We start from the raw sequence: 17,213 nt of genomic DNA on the forward strand, positions 1-17,213 counted from the left end.
TACATTTAATATCAGATACTCTCAGACTTTTACTAATATGGATGATACGGAGGAGAAAGGAAATTAAGTTCTGGCTTTTTTCTAAGAACAAAATGTCAAAAATACTGAGAAATAAGTTTAATAAGTTACATACATTTTCACAGTGGCCCTATTTCTCTTTCATATGGTGACTTTTTAATATTTACCAAAGTATATTTTAACCCAACATCTTTGCTTTTACTCAAGTATGACTTTTGGGTACTTTAAAAGCTGAATAATTTGAGCTTCTATCCTCTTTCACTCACCCAGTATCTGCAGATTTGTCGTTTTTTTAAACGTCAATGTTTTTAAATCTCCTTGAGCGTCAAAAATTGGAAGCAACATTTCAGTCGCTGACCTTCACGAGGCGGTTTACTCTGATTACCAGTGTGTGGGTACATTCAACATGTGCAGTAACCTTCCAACAGATCATCAGCAGTCGACTCGACCACAACATCATATTTAAATTTGTTTCTGATTATCCAGGAACATGAGTGATGACTTCATTTCAACAACATGTACCTCATAAACATTTTGAGTAAATAACGAGCTGCACCATCACAGGCTGCAGATGTTATCACGTAAGAATGTATGAGGTAATATGATCAAACCATAATCTTACGCTCTCCCTATCAAACCTCACATCTCTGGCAGCTCTCCTGCTCGCTTCCTCAGCTTCATGTGTTTTCTGTGATCCAGCAGCTTTACTGTCAGCAATCCGCAGTTACATTCTTCTTTTTCCAATCAGAACACGCTCATTAAAATTCCTGCCCGTAAGACCGTACGAGCTCCGCAGAGAAAGGCCAGCGAGCCTGACACTGGCATTCACCCTCTTTTGAGGACATGCACAGGCACAGAGGCGCAGGGAGCCGCAGAGGTCGCTCATGTGCACAGGCTTGTTTTGAGAGTGGGCACTCAGGCATGATGCAGGCGCAGAGGGGAGACAATAGGTGGCAGCACCTCGAGCCCTCACACAGACAATCCCTGTGTGAGTCAGGATCTTTTCATCCTCCACGTCCATCCTCCTCTTTTTTGTCTGAACTGCTGTCTCACAAGGAGCGTGAAGCAATCTGTGTGCAGTTTACATGTGATTCAAGGAAGTTTCTCTCATATGTAAAAGTCCAGGGTTCACGTACAGATTACAAACTGATTCTGGGACTTGTTTTGTGCATGTGTGTACAAAAACACAACACGGGAGTCTGAATACAGGGATGAACGAGTACAATGAAAGAATGAGTGATTGAGTCTGGAGGCCATGAGGGGAAACAGCCTCATTCTGAGGACTTGTGTGATATCATTGCATTTTAGTCATCAGTTGGTTCTGAACCAGTTGAATCCTTTAAGTTAACGATGAGAGAATTTCTTCAAATGAATACAAGACAAAATAACTTCCTTGTCTCACGCAGTAACAAAATGAAGACCCAAAATAAAACGTTAAAGGTCCAATTTATAAGAAAAATTGATTTTTAGTCTCATTCACACATTGAGATGGCGGTTGACCCGACCTACAATCTCAAAGCTTCATTATTTGCCATGAGATTAAAAAAATCTACTTTCCTTACAAAGAGGAATGTTAAATACAGCTTTGATGGTTTAAAAGTAAAATAAACTCTTAACTGGTTATGAATTTAATTCCAATGCCTCTATGTGACCTTAGCCAACGAGACCGGCAGCGAGAAGATGGCTAAAAAGCTGTTAAAGTTATCCGAGTCAAATTAATTAAAAAAAAAGGAAAACTATTTTTCATGTGTGTCTTTTGTATGGAGGAGCTGAGAGGATCAGTCAAAAATAAAAGTTCCTTGTTGTAGCTTAATTGTTTTTATACCAAACATACATTGTACATACATTATTCTGGAAAATAAGGTTTAGTACAGTTACACTGATAAATTAAGTGACATATGTGTGCGTAAACCATCACAGGTCAAAACGAAGAAGTGGCACTAAATGAAGAGCTGCTCAGGAGTAACGCCGACTGTTAGTGCTAAATTATCGTTACGTTTGTGGTGCTTCAGGGCAAAACATGATCTTTTCCAAACCCTAACCAAGTGTTTTTTGTGCCTAAACTTAACCAGACGATAGGCAGAGTACTGTCACGACATAAAATTGAGTTTCAAAGTTTCAACATGTGGTTTGCAGAAACGTACATTGGAAACACTTACTCTGGCAACTGGCTCGCTAAAAAGACCTGGAAATCCCATCACTGCATTTCAGCCCTGTGAACCAGTGGTAGAAAGTAACTGGGTAAGTATTATTTATTACTCGAGCGCTCTACAATGTGTTTTTACACTTTATTCTACTTTAAACATGACTTCATCGGCAAATGATGCACGTTTTACATTAATAGAACTTTTGATAGTTTAAGATCAACTTTTAAAAGAGGTTTAATATCATTTCCTCATATGATAAAATATGAAAGGGCAGAACCAAACCAGATGACTTTACATTTAAATGCATTGAATTAATGAAAACGGACATTTTTACAGCGTCAGAATATCTTGAATGATCTGTAAGAAACTCTGTTTACTGCAGGTCGTTTTATTTATTTGTTGTGTTTCTGTGTGAAACATCTTTACTTTGGTGAAGATACGTGTTAAATATTCTATATTTGCCTGCAACAATGATTTGTCTTCATTTATATTTTGTAGCCTGATATCTGGTGTCCTGTAAATAATGTTGGGCTGTTTCAACTTAAAACTGCTGCCTTAAATATTTGAGTTGACTTAATTTAGGTTGAATAGTTTGTTTAATATCTTCTTTAAAGTTTACTTTTTTTTGGTAGAACACATTTTAAAGTTAACTGTACTTGAAAATACACCTTCAGTTAACTTCAGATATTAAGTTAATAAACGACACCGCCAATCATTACAGTTAAAATTGATTTTCCGACATTTGAAGAATCAATACTTCATTTCACATAAGAAGCAGTTGGTGCTACATCAGTCCTGCATTTGCACAAAGACACGTTAACCAACTCAAGATGATTTGATAAAAGGTGTAACAGTTTGATAAAGACTGAATTCAACACTAACCTTGATCGTGGTTTTTCTATTATTTTGTTATTGTGTAAAAAATCGGACCACGACTTCTCTCGAAAGACAAGTAGCAAGTTTCCAAAACGTATATTTTCTTCAAAATATACAAAAAAGAGTCTTGGGAGAGTGTGACCTCTCAAACAATGCATGCTGGGAAACCTGCCAATATGCTGATCTCGTCTCTTTAGAAATGAGTTCAGAAGAAAAACTATAAACTTTAAGTTTAATCAACTTGAAACAAATAAAACTTGTATATGTGTGTTGAGTTAATCAGAAAAGATAAGTTGATCCCACTAAATTCTGTAATGACTTTTTACAGTGAATGTGTTATTACAATATTAATTAAACAGATATTAATTCATACATTTATGTTTCTTCAGTAACATACAGACATGTCTCCTCTGTTGAAGCATGTTTGCATTGTAACATTCAAAGGTTTGGTTACCTGGAGACTCTCACTGTGACTCATCTGTTTCATGCTGATTTAGTAGAAAAACACAATAAATGACTGTGATAAAGACGTTAAAGGGGGTCCTGGTTTATTATCTAATCTTGACAGGGCTGCACTGCGTCCAAATCCAGTTTTAAAACCTTCACCGCTTCACTTTTGTGCTCTTATGTTGCACATTCCTCAATAATACAATCACACGAGTTGTGTTTCTGCACACAGTGTTCAGAGCAGTGGGGGGAATCATTTCCCTCTTACTCTTCTTTACTCCCACATCTTCACTTTCCTTGAAAATCACAATAAATTAAAACACACTAAGAGAGCCTTCAGATGCACCGGCACGGACAGGGTTACTCTAGGTGAATTACACATGAATCACATAATAAATGCTGTTTGTCCGCAACATATCACTGCCTGCTGCAAACGCTGCACGGCTGAATAAAAGGTTCCAGCTAAGATGAAAAAAAAAAGGCTGGATGGGAATAAACAGAGCATGAATTATGAAGATTGTTTGCTGACTACTTTTTTTTTTTTTTTTCAAACCAGCAACCTTTAAACTACATAACTACAGGGTCTGGCTGTATTTGTTGGTGAATGTGAGTTTGGTTTGTTCAAGATCTTAGAGAGCCTTGATTATCTGTCCACCCACTCAAAGAATCACTGCTCCTGGAGAGAGAGAGAAAAAGAGCTCTTTTTTTTTTTTTTTCTCCAGCTGCAGGAAACTTGATGAAACAAAAAGCTTATGGAGCTCTGCAACTGCAACAACTGATGCAAATGTGTGTGCTTCAAGTGTGACTTATAAAACCTGGCTGCGATTACACATTCTTAACTGTTAAGCCCGTGAAAAATCGAACAATAAATGAAACTTTATCTAACTTTTTTCTCCCCCCCTCGTCTACAACTGCTGGATAGAGTTAGCCCGGCCCATCTGGTGCAGCAAATGGCCCAACTCACCAGGGAGCGAGGGGAGTGAGAGAGAGGAGGAGATGGTGGAGAGGAGGAGGGGGGGAGGAAGGAGAAAGAAGGAGGAGGGGGGGTCGGATTGAAAACAGATCAGCAGCCTGAAGATCTCAACACCACCGCATGTCTCTGCTGCAGACTGAAGCCAAACCGCCGCTCACTTCCAAACTTTTACGCAGGAAAAAAGAGAAAACAAAGCTTTTCTTTTTTACGCACCATGTTAGTTTGCTGAACGCGCGCAGAGCACGCACAACCAGAGCGCACCTCAGGGGAGAAGATGGATTGTAAGAAAAAGTTCGACTCGACTTCTGCTCCGCACTGAGAGTCGCTCTCCGGGACAAGAGGGGTTGGAGGAGGTAATGCCGTGCAAACTTTTGAGCGTTTGAGTGTCTCCAAAACTTTTTTTCATGGAGTTTCGCGTCAAGTCCGGAGAGGCTTGTTTACGCGCGGTGCCAGTTCACTCCTAGTTTTACGGGAATCAGACTCCAGGCAAAGTTTTTCCTCGGACAACAAAAAAAAAAAAAAAAGGAGAGAGAGTGGAAGAGCCTCGGCTTCGAAGTGAAAAGAGACGCAGAGAAGGTAAGAAACTGTTGTCATGATGCTGACAGAGAGAAGTTCGTCTGTGTGGTTCTGTTAACTCGTCTTTTCTGCTCTTCTGTTCGGGTTAAAAGTGTTTCGGTGCTGCTGGGTTTCTCTCTCTCTCTCTCTCTCTCTGCTGCCGTGCGTGTCAGCGGCAGATGAGGCTCAGGGCAGCTTCACATCTCATTTGCACTTTGAACTTATCTGACACAGGAATCCAAAAAATCTTGGGCTTGCAACTTGATCCATATGGGAAGAGATGCGATCAGAAAGCTCGGCGCCAATCCCTCAATTTTTTCAGCTTTTAATGCTTCAGCACAAGCTGTTTGTGTTCAGCTGCTTTTTTGAGGCTGTTTTAATGGTTACATCTCTGATAAAATGCAAAAAAATCTAATTAAACATCCTGCAAATGTGACTCTGAAACTTAACTTTCCACCTTTAAGAAAACACTTTTCATTGCTTTTTTTTCTTTTATCTTTTTATTAAAATAATTCCACTGTCACACTCTGACATCGCCCCTCTCACTCTTCACTCCTCACTTCACTGTTTTAATCTCTTAATGCAACAAAGCAAAGAAACAAACACAGAAAGTGTGAGCAGCTCAGCAGCAGCAGCAGCAGCAGCAGCGTGGACACATGCATCCCTGCCTGTGACAGGACTGTGGGAGATGTGTACTTATTGTTGAAAGATTCAAAGTTTGCTGTTTGCTCTCCGGCCTGAGCAGTCAACAAACACTTGATGCCTTTGTGGGGCCCTTAAGCAGCTATATTTGCTGTTGGCTTTTCCTTCCTATCTAACAGGCGCTGCTAATGATCTCCAAACTCATGTGTGGACTTATGAGTCCCACTTTTTTGTTGTTGGTTGTTTTGGCCTACATATCACTGAGAACAAGCTGTTTTCTTTAAGGCTTTTTTTCCATATGATTCCACATTTGAAACTCAGACGGACCCCCCTTCTTGGATTTTTTTTTTTTTTCTTCTTCGTCTTTTTTTTTTTTCTTTGCATGCTGATGAGAAACAGACCGAGAAAAGTTTGGGAAAAGAAGAAGAGCAATAAGAAGTTTGAGACGTATAGCAGCGCCGGTGATCTCGAGTGTGTGCATGTGTGTGTTTTTTCCGCTTCACATGATGACAACCCCGGTCAGGGCTGAGGTGATTTGCATGAGAAAAAAAAAGAAAAAGTTTTAGTGCATTTGCCCATTGTGAGGAATGAAGAGTTCCAACAGTTAGGGCCTACGGAGAGTGAAAGGAGTAAAGAATGGATGAGCCTATTCAGCTCATTCAGCCTCAGTTTCGGGGGCTCCGCTCTGCAGCGTTCAGGGACCCATAGTGGCCATGTCACTTTCATCTCCACAGCCCTGCCCCTGTTGTATGTCCGCCGCTGCAGCCCCCCCTGTTTTTCACACATCGCCTCTGTGCACAGGCCCCACTTTATTGATCTGGTTCCTCTTTTTTGTTGTTTTCTTTTTTTTTCTGCTTCTTTTCTGGAAGTCTGCAGAAAATTTAATGAACCAAATACTGGAAAAGGAGTGACTGTGTGTCTGTGTGTGTGTGTGTGTTGGAGGGGTAAAGACCAAGGAGGAGGAGGAGGAGGAGGAGGGGGTGCAGCTTTTTTTGAAAGCAAATACCGATGAAGTCTAGCGTACAGGGGACAGAGAGGAGGGTTGGAGGGTGAAGAGGGTGAAGTCTGAGTGACTCTGAGGAGGAGGAGGAGGGGGGAGGAGGAGCACCCCACCACCACCACCCTCCTCCTCCTCCACCACAACCACCCACTCCTGCTGAGTAAACTCAAAAGTTGAAAAAGAGGAGAGAATGCTTCAAACCCCGACCCGTCCCACCGCGACCCTCGTCTCACCGAGCGCAGACTCTGTACTGTACCGATGAAGCCATTCAGCCGCCTGTCACCTCGTGATGGCAGCTGTAAGAAAACGGGGTGTGGGTGGGTGGGGGTGACTCTGAGGCCTCGGCGGTTTCGGCTGAGAAATGTTTGCACTGGAATTTAGTGGCTGGGGATGAAGAGTAGCTGCTGCTTTTTCCCTCAAGCACTGAGTAAACCTCTGACCTGCTGCTGAGCGCTCTGGAGTCAAGAGTCAGAAAGACTCAAGTAAAAGTGATAAAGTGCAGGCTCTGAAATGTACTCCAAGTACAAACATAAAAAGCTAACTGAAGCTCACGTCATATTAATATAATTCAAAGACTATTGAACCAGCTGTTCCTGAACGCACCACAAAGATAGTTGGTTGTTGAGTCTCATTCCCAGGACGTCAAATAGTCACATGTTGGGTTGGTAAAGCGTCCCGAGCAGCAACAACGTGAAAAAATAAGAAACTCTCTGCAGATACGAGACACTAACATGCCTTTTCTCCCCATTGCACTGATGTACACTAAATAAAAATCATCCATAATTCCCATCAAATGCATCAAACTAAAGTAACGAGCCTGTTTTGGAAATGTGAGGAGGAGAAAGTTCAGATATTTGTGTTCACATGTAGAGAGGAGAAGTCAAGAGAAATAAATACTCGAGTAAAGTACAGATACCTGAAAAGTACAGTACCAAAGTATTAGTACTTTGCCTACATTGTGACTCTGTGATAATCAATATATTGTATGACTATCAGCTAACAATAGATCACAGTATCTGTCTAACTGAAGAATTGAAAATGAAATGAAAACTGAGATGATGACTAATGATTACTTTTAAATAATTATAGATTTAATAATATTGTTTTTGGGGCATTTTTGTCTTTATTGGATCGTGACAGAGGCAGACAGGAGGGGGAGAGAGGGGTCTGACATGCAGGACAGGTGCTGCATGCTCTGCTTGCTTTTTTATTTATTTATCATTTATCTTCATCATTTTTGATTGATTGTTTAATTTTCAGCCAATTTACTGATCGATGAACATAATGTGGTGTTATTTTGTCCGATCACCATTAAACTATTAAAGCTGCATAATAATCGCAACTGAGCGTCTGTGAGCAGCAAATGTTTGCTACTTTCACTCAATAATTTACTTGATAAAATTAAAATTGATGGAAATAAATACGAGTCTGTCATCGGTGATCAGGAGTGGGAGCTGCTGTCACGGTGTCCTGGAGCTCCTCAGACGAGGCCTGAGACTTCCTCATGTGCAGGGATGAATTGATGAGACTTTAATGGCCGTTTAGAGGGCTGTAAAAAGGCAGAGACGTGTTGAGCGATACCGCCGCCGTCCTTCACAGTCGGGCCTGCACTTCAGATGGAGGGAAAAGTGGGAGATGGCTGCTTACATTCAATGTGTAGAGCCCTTCACTGGATCCCGTCTCCTCTGCACAGGACAATCCCCGCTTGTTTTAACGCCCGTTGTTTCACTCCCCCTCGAAAGCGTCCTGTCCTTTCTCCCTCAAGTGTGTGAGGTTAAATAGGCTCACATCATATCTGGGTCCTCCCTGCTTCCACCTCCCCCTCTTTACACTAGAGCAGCTATGAGTGGGCACTCGAATCCCAGAACAGAACGTGAGGTCACGCTGCTCTACGACGGGCTTCAAAAGAGCCCGTTCACACTGTAGGGCCTCTGAAAACACACGTCAATGCAGCCTGATGTGCATTTAACAAGCCATGTTAGGGGCTGCACGGTACAATAACTGACAAGCTCATTACAGACGGATTGACCTCATCAATCACGGGAGGAGTTCCCCTAAATCGCAGCAGAAACATCGTGCAGCGAGGTCCAACAACAGTCTTCCTAACCGCAGAAGAAGAAGAAGACCTCCTCCGGCTCCAGTTTCTCCAAAAGGGAGGAAAACTCGAACAGATCAGTTCGTATACAGCGCTCTCTGTGTGATGCACGATGTGTCATCAGCGTAGCGCACACAGATCGTCCCATCACGACCCGGCCCGACTCCTCAGCTCAGCACACACTGACTCATCGGAAACCCAATTTCCCAAAAGCGTTCCGGCAGTAACATCATCATTGTCTGTCGGCTCACAAAGGAACAATAGTGCTCGTAGCTCAGGGGTCTTCTGGGGAAACCCGGCCCAGGTCACCAGAGGTCACTTAATTTGTAGGAGGGGGGGGATGGGGAAGCTAATTTCATTATCTCCACACAAGATAAACTCTCCGGACAATGGAGAGTGACAGGTTGTTGTTTTTTTGCCTTTACTTTCACACAACAGTCAGTGTGAAGGTGAAGCCCGACATGTTGCTGTTGTTTTTGTTCTTTTTAAGTACAAAGATCATTAAAATGATTCCGAAACAGGAAGCAACGTTTTTATTTTTGCCATTTTCCTCTTAAACAATAAAATCACAAATTCAGAGCTGCAGTGATCAGACAGTGAATCACGAGTCAGTCGACAGGACGTGATAATGAATTGTTTTGAATATTGTTTAGTATGATTGCTGGTTTGTTTAGTCGTCTATGGTGATAAATGAGATATCTTGAGGTGGTGGACTCTTAGTCAGACAAAACAAGACATTTGTCAGTGTCAACTCGGGCTTTAGTCGATTAGTCGATTAGTCAATAAACAGGAATTAAATCTGAAACATTTCTGATAAATGGACCTGCATTTCTATGGCGCTTCTCCAGTCTACAGACCGTTCAAAGTGCTTAACAACGTACAAAGGGGATTCGAACCAGTGACCTTCCAATGACTGGATGACCCGCTGTACCTCCTGAAATACAGCCGCCCAACCAATCAATCATTTTGACTATTTTGTTAAGAAAACAAAAAACTGGTTCAATTTTTGAGTTTTCAGCTTCTCAGATCTGAATGATTGCTGATTTTCATGGAGGTCTATGAAAGTAAATGAGATATCTTTGGGTTCTGGACAAAACAAGACATTCAGAGACGTCACTCTGGGCTTTGGATAATTATAATCTGAATTTTTTACAATTTTCTCATATTTTTACAACTTGCCGATTTATTGAGAAAATAATTGATCGCTTGTGAAACGAAAGGAAAGAGAGGAGTTGGGGAAAAGAAGAGTTTTAGTTCATATCAAGTAAAAAGAGCAAACGTTCATCTGGGATTTGACGATGTGATTGATTATCTTTCTTTTTAAAGTTTAACAGCACTACTTTGAATTAGCGCTGCATCCATTAGTTGATTATTGCCAACTTTTGATGGCAATCAGTTTGTTTCAATTATTTTTCAAGCAAAAAAATGTCAAACATTTGCTCGTTCCAGTTGTTAAATGTGAGGATTTGCTGCTTTTCTTTATCATTAATGATGGTAAATCCAGAGTCTTTGGGTTTGGATTGATTGTTGTGAAGACGTCACTTTGGGAACCAAACATTTTGCAGAAACTAATGGGCCGGTCAATCGTTACTGGCCAGTTGGTGCCCTGGTTTGAATACAGTTTGCTTTTGTTACTGTTCAGGTGGATCATTATTGGCCAGAACCTGGACGTTTCCGTCATTTAGAGGATTAATGTCAGTCAAGTGTAAGAATAATGAAGACAAAGAAAGGTGTGCCTCAGTAAACCCAAAACAACCCTCGTAAAATGAAAGATCCCTTTTTCCACTCAGCAGCAGTAGTCGATGCTCGTACTGGCAGCCATCTTTGTTTCTAACTTTAAATGTTGCTCAGATGACCTCGTATCCTGCGAGTTAAAATTTCTTGCATTCTTCTCATAACACAAGTAATGAATCTCTCAGTGACCGTAATGTTCAGGATGTATGGCCTCCAGGAGTGAAATATAGCGTGACGGCCCTGGATCAAACAAAATCAACAAAATAGGCAATTTTAAGACATTATTTTGGTCATTATTTTAAATATTCTGCGACTAGGTGGGATAGTATGGTTGAACCAGAGCGCTCTCCTCACCCCATCCTCCGATAATCTAACTACTGACTGGAGGTTTATAAACATCAGTCACAACCTTATAATAAATAATTTGCTTAATAGCAATGTTTATAAAACATTTTGTTGTTTGTTGACAGTGAGATAAGTTTTATTTATGATGGTTATCATGAAGTGTTACAGAAAGGTAATGATTTCCCTTCACCACATCATTATCACTTCCTCATCAAACAGCCAACAGGCCCTTTTCTATGCGACTGTGAGCTTTAGAGATGGACTGACGGAGGCTCGCAGACAATGGCGCATTGTCTGCGATGTTTGCCACAGGCCCTAATCTGATGCAGAGGCAGAGATCGAGGTCTGCGAGGAGGCCGCTGACAACAAACTGCAGCCAGCGTCCAGAGAGAGAGAGAGAGAGAGAGGGAGTCAGTGGGATGTTTGTGTTTCTAACTTTGGGGTTTGTGTTGGGAGGAGGAGAAGGGTGGTGGGTTTGTAAGTTATGATTTACACTACAGGCCCTCCCATAGCTATAAAGTCAGGGCAGGGCGGTCGGGCTCCTTTTTCTTGCGTTTCCATACGACGGGAGATATTAGATTCCAAATGGTGCTGACTCGGTGCCAGGCCACAGTCTCCTCTCTGATAGAAGCTGGAGACAAGAGGCGCAGAGTCAGAGTTGAGCTTGGATATAGAGACATGTGGTTGTCTTTAGCAACAAGCTCCGCAAAACCTCCCGCCCCTCCTCCCCACATGACATGTCTGTTGCTGCCATCATCTCCGCTCTCTTTTCTCCCTCGTTTTTCTCTCGCGCTGTGGCTCGAGGCCAAAATGAGGTTTCGCTCATGTTTTGTAATCAGCTCATCGGAGAGAAAGTGGGGTGAAATCCACGCCGGGTTGTACGTGCCGGGGCCATCTTTGACTCGGCTGTTTCACATGCGAGGCTTGATAACGTCTACGGGCTGCTCTCGGAGTGAACTCACGGTGTCAACAGGTGGTCGGAGCGTAGCGAAGGAAGAAAAAGGTGGTGAAGACAGCAGAAAATCTACACGCATGTTATTCCTATTGTTGTGGAGAGCCGTATGACAGTCAGACAGATAGCTGCAGTTTGAAAGCAAGTTAAAGAAGCAGGGCTGCTACCAACTTTTATTCTCTCTTTCAATCAATCTGTTGAGTATTTTCCTCTTTAAATGTCAGAAAAAGAGTCTCAGCTGGTTAAACCTCTTTTCTGTCTCCATGATCACCTTTAAAGTGTTTTAATACTCAGGATTTACTTGTTTTATCTGCAAGTGAAGGAGAATTAAGTAGTAATGTGATTGCAAGAGTTAGTTTTTGTTGCACGTACGTAATAATGATGCTAATTCTGGAGGGTTAGAGGTGTCAGAAAGTTGTTTTTCTCACTTAACTGCTTCACAGCTCTCAACCTGTCTGAGCAGGCACAGGTCATACTTTTCCAAAGGGGTTAATCTCCACCATCCACACTAAAACACAAGGCCTTGTGTTTTTAAACCACCATGGAGGCCAAAGAAGCTCTGCTGTGGGGCGGGAAGATGTCGTTTTAGTGTGAGCAGAAGGCTAAAAATGGTGAGAGAAAGTTGCATTTTCAGATTTAGTCAGCTTAGTGTGGACGTGGTAACAAATTACCAGGAGATCTCACCTGGTTACATGCGCTAACAGCTGCTACTGACACTTCACAAGCCAACGCTAACACACACAATAAACCGACATCCCCCCCCACACACACACACAACTTCAAGGGAAGTCCCCTCCGGTCACCAAAGGCCTGAGATCTGCCGGCGACGTAGCAGCAGCTGCCTCGCACGGGCCGGCTGGTTCAGAGCGCAGACGCGGACTGTCGACTATCACGAGCCGTCCGGCTGCAGCGGAGAGTTCACCGCAAAACAATGTGGAAGTTTCACCACAGTGAAACCTGAGTGAAGCGAATGCCAACATCGATTTGGGCCAAACCTTTACAGACTGGCTCGTAGGCATATCCGCTGTGGTTCTGCACAGGAACACACACACACACAGAGCCGGCCTTGCTTAAGTAGTTGCTGAGGTTATTGACAGCTGAAGCAGTCGAGCAGTGAGTGCTAACAACACATTTAGGATGAATGACCCAGTCCAAATGCTTCGGAGAGGAAGCTGGCTTCAACGTGGCACCGGTGACAGCTGTGACTTTTACACACAGACACAGACACACACACACACCTCAGTTACATGGTTACAGGGTGAGTTTAGTGTTAAGTCAGCTGTTATATGTCAACAATAAACACATAATGACATAGCCGAGCAGCAAATGCTCTCATTTAGCATTTTTAGCCACATTAGCAGCGTGGCTCTCGCTCAAGACCAAAATATCTCAGAAGCTTTTGGATCGATTGCCGTGAAATTTTATCCAGACCTTCATGGTTCCTCTGAGATCCCCTGAATTGTTTTGTAGCACCACCATGAGGATGACATGTTCAGTTTTTAGCGAATTGGACGACTTGATGTAAAATCTGTCTCATCCATACACGTGCCGGCTCGGCTCGACTCGGTTCGACTCTGCACCTCATCCCAGCTCGGCTCAGGGATTTCCATCTCCTTTGAAACAATTTTCTGTCGCTTGACAAATGTCACCACACCTACTTGTCTGTAAATCTGTTAATTTGTAAGTTTATCCTACCCTTGCTTCAGTATCTGCTCATCCCGCTGTAGTTATTTGATTCTCTGAGGACAAAATTGTATCCGTGTAGATTCCTCCCTGCCTCAGGACTGTGTGTAGGCCATGAGCTCCACATCTGTTTTCTGTTGGTTGAGGGAGACGAAGAGATCAACCACAGGATATTGCCTTTACTAGCAGGAAAGGTCAGGTTCAGGGGTGGGGTAAGAACTCATCCACAGGGCTTTTCTCTGCTGTTTTAGATGCCTTTTATATTACATCAGTTGTTAGCTGCTCATTACTCTGTATCTTCTGCAAAACCACTGGATGGTTGGGTTTTTGTTGTAAGGGATTTGAGTCCCCATGTGCAGATTGTAAAGGTTTGGACCGGATAAGAGATTAATAAAAACCTGGAATGTGGAGAGAAAATCTTTGTCAAAGCCCTCATTTACATGACATGTATGAACAAATGTATTTCCGTGAGTTACGGCGCCAAGGGAAGCACTTAAAAAGGCCTGAGTAGAAAACCTGAGCCCTGGTTTTGACAATGCATATTGTGGCAATACTCCGCTTGACTGACCCGAATCTATACACGTGTGACAGCCTGTAGTCATGTTGTTTCAACCCCCTGAATCAGACTAATGGCTAATGCGTTGCTGTCAGACTACTCACAATCCTACCTCGTGACCTTTTCAGACCCCGAGCGTCGAAATCCTCACAGGGAATCGTTTCTGCAAAAAGCCGAGTGATTCACCCGCGGAGAATGTGCCCTGTCCGAGTCCAAACTTGTCTCCTGCCAGAGGTGTCTGAGACTCGCCGTCCATTGCTGTGTATCATTCGTCAACAAAACAACGACATTCAGTCAGTTCTGAATTCCTTTCTGATGATCGCACACAGGTCTGAGCTTAATTGTGAGTACAAAAGTATGTGGCAGTTTGCAGATATTGTTGGTGTCTCGTGGATTTCGTTGGTAGAAGGAGTCTCTGCTCTGAAAAGCTTCGTCTTTAAACCTGCTACAACTGATTTTTTTTGGCCCCTTTCTTTTACACTGCCATGGCAAATGTTTTAGCAAAAAGTTAGCATTGATTTTGAGTCGTGTTCCCGTTCATCTGACGATTATAAGTCTAATATTCACTCTTCTTTTAGCTCCATATTCACATGGGCGCCATATAAGATCAATTAGCTTCAATTAGACAACAGCTAACATTAGCATTCAACCACATTCTAGCTCACGTTACTGTTTGACACGATACTGTTTTGATGCGATACGATTAGGAAAGGCGTCAATTTACTCAACACACATCTTGGAGACATTTCTCTGAACCTGAAAGTGTCAGTAGTCACTAACTTTGTCTGCCATTTGGTTCTGGGTCTTGAACATTGGGAGCATTTTGATGAAAACAAGCTGCCTGCTTGGCTCTGAACAATGTTATGAGAGTTAAATTATGGCCTTAAAACCAAAAGAAATAGCTGAAAGATGCTGAAATGGTCCTCCAATCTGAAGGATCTCCTTTAAAGGTTAATTACTTTGTCTAAAGCTGTGGGTAACTGTGGGTGCCATAACATTAAATCCAGTGTATGAGGATAAATAGAAACTGCAGACCAACTGTCTCTATAAACGTACCAAAACGAACAGAGAAGAGAACAGAGAGTTTATAGCGAGCTTTGTAAGTGATTAGAGCCGTTCTTGCAAAGGTTTTCTGGGAACCTCAACACGACCCGAGGGGGCTATTAACGTTTCTTCTCTTCATCTCGGCCCAAAAAAGGCAGAAATCAAAAACTTTAAACATTCAGAGGATGGGAGCTGGCAGGATTACAGTTTCAAATGTGGTAAACCAGGAGGTGAAAGTTTTAGGATGTGGTTTTAAAAACTAGAAAATGCAATTTTCTGAAGTAATGGCGGTGTGATCGCTGCCTGCTGAAGCGCTTTGTATTGCCGGATGTGCAGCCGGGAGCTCAAAGTGCGTTGCATGAAATGCTGGATGTAGCTGTGCTGTATTGTTTTTGCGTGTAGCTGGCAGCTGAACAGCAGTGGTTGATGAAGGGGCCGGGCGCTAAACTGCATCGCCAGCTTAACTTAATATGAAGAAAATGAGAGTTACAGTGCAAAGACTTACTGTTTACTGCATGAGCTCAAATGTACAGAGAAAGCGAGGCGTCATTCAAGTGTCTTTGTTGGAATTATGAGCCGTGTTGTGTGTGTTTGAAGACCGAACTGAGATTTTTTTTTTATAGTTTAGAGTTTTAAGCAGACTTCAAGCCTGCAATAAGCTAACCTTTTGTGGCTTTTATTTTGAAAATCCAGCTAAATCCCAAAAGGTTCATGGTGGGCTTTGTCTGTGTGTGTGTGTGTGTGTGTGTGTGTGTGTGTGTGTGTGTGTGTGTGTGTGTGTGTGTCACGTCAGTTAAGAATCCAGCGACTGCAGTTAACTGCCGAGTGACTCCTGGCTCAGACTGGTCACATAATAGAGATTAACACGAGGGGGCGAGACTTAAACTCCAGCTCGTTACTGTAAGGAAAACATGACGAAACAATTTGTTACAGCAATGAAAGCGGTTAAAAATCGTGGTTACAGTTAAAAAAAATGCTAAAATGTTTGTAGATGACACCTTGAGGCTGCTGTGAGATGCAGCATGCAGCAGATAATCACATAAAATGTCGATGGAGCGGTCTGTAAACGCTGCGGGTCTCAGATGAAACATTTCTGCAAACCTCCTGCTGCAGCCAGCGACTAAAAATGGGCTGCGTTGTCTAAGGAAGGAAGTATTTGGTTAGTGAAAAGAGCTCTCATGGAGGGAACATTTGGTGAGTTTAAATTAAAGGCTTCTCATCAAACTGTCGCGGAGAGGCTGGCCAAGGTGGTTACTGCCGCTGCCCTGTGTGAGGGGAAAGCCAGCTGGGTTCTGTCTGAATTATGTGAGCAGCTCTCTGGATCTGGATATAGTGAAGGTACAGCTGAAAGAGGAAGCCTGTGTGGACTCCGTCACCACCTCCTCCTCCTCCTCCCCCCTCTCTCCTCCACCTGTCCACCTGTAAATTAGATCTGGCGGTTGCAGCATTCCTCCTCAGTGCATCATCCTGTTTGGCCTTTTGTCCACTTCGGGTGCAACTGGAGGGAAGAGTTGAGCAGACTGGATGACTTTCTACTGCTTGAAGGACAACAGCACGACGAAAAAATTAGTTGAGAGGGGCAGACAGAAGCAACAACGGAAACAGTAGACGATGTCGCTGCACGAAGTTGAAGGAGAACTATTGCTTTCACTTTTTTACTTTTCTTCAATGTTTTATAGGTTCTCGTGCAGGTAAAACATCTTGAAAGTTAAAAAGGTCAAAGTCCGCACCGACAAAAGCTCCTTTCTCTGCTCAGGTTCTGATGCTGACACTCATGCAGGTCAACATAACAAGCACCAGAAAAGCCAAAATAAGGTTTGCTTTAGATGTTAACATTAACAGGTTTCGGATTCTTTTTTTATTAACGCGCTGCTCGTTTGTTTTACTCCTGTGCGCTTTATTTCTGCTTTGTTGTGAGAAAGAGAACTGGTTTCAACTGTGAGATACTTTCACCTAACTTCAGTATAATACTTGTTCAAAAGGGGAAATATTTTTACAACGATTTCATTTATGTGTTATCTTTAATCGCCGATTGTTCTGAAAATTCTTTCTAATTTCTAATTCTACGTTCACATGGATCAAAGCACACAAAGAATGGAATAAATTAATTTAAATTCTTGGTCTGTTATTATATGTTACAGACTTA

General features: G+C 42.5%; 1 protein-coding gene across 1 annotated transcript in view; it reads left to right on the top strand.

Annotated features, from left to right (window-relative positions):
* Positions 1-4,575: 4,575 nt before the first annotated feature.
* gli2a (GLI family zinc finger 2a) overlaps positions 4,576-17,213 on the top strand; it is an 88,038-nt gene continuing 75,400 nt past the window's right edge. Inside the window, exon 1 of the mRNA XM_084363025.1 lies at positions 4,576-5,037. The gene's annotated coding sequence lies outside the window, so the exon portion shown is untranslated. The remainder of the gene's footprint in view (positions 5,038-17,213) is intronic.

This window comes from Pagrus pagrus (assembly GCF_965226575.1).
Source record: "Pagrus pagrus genome assembly, chromosome: 9".
NCBI classification, from domain to species: Eukaryota; Metazoa; Chordata; class Actinopteri; order Spariformes; family Sparidae; genus Pagrus; species Pagrus pagrus.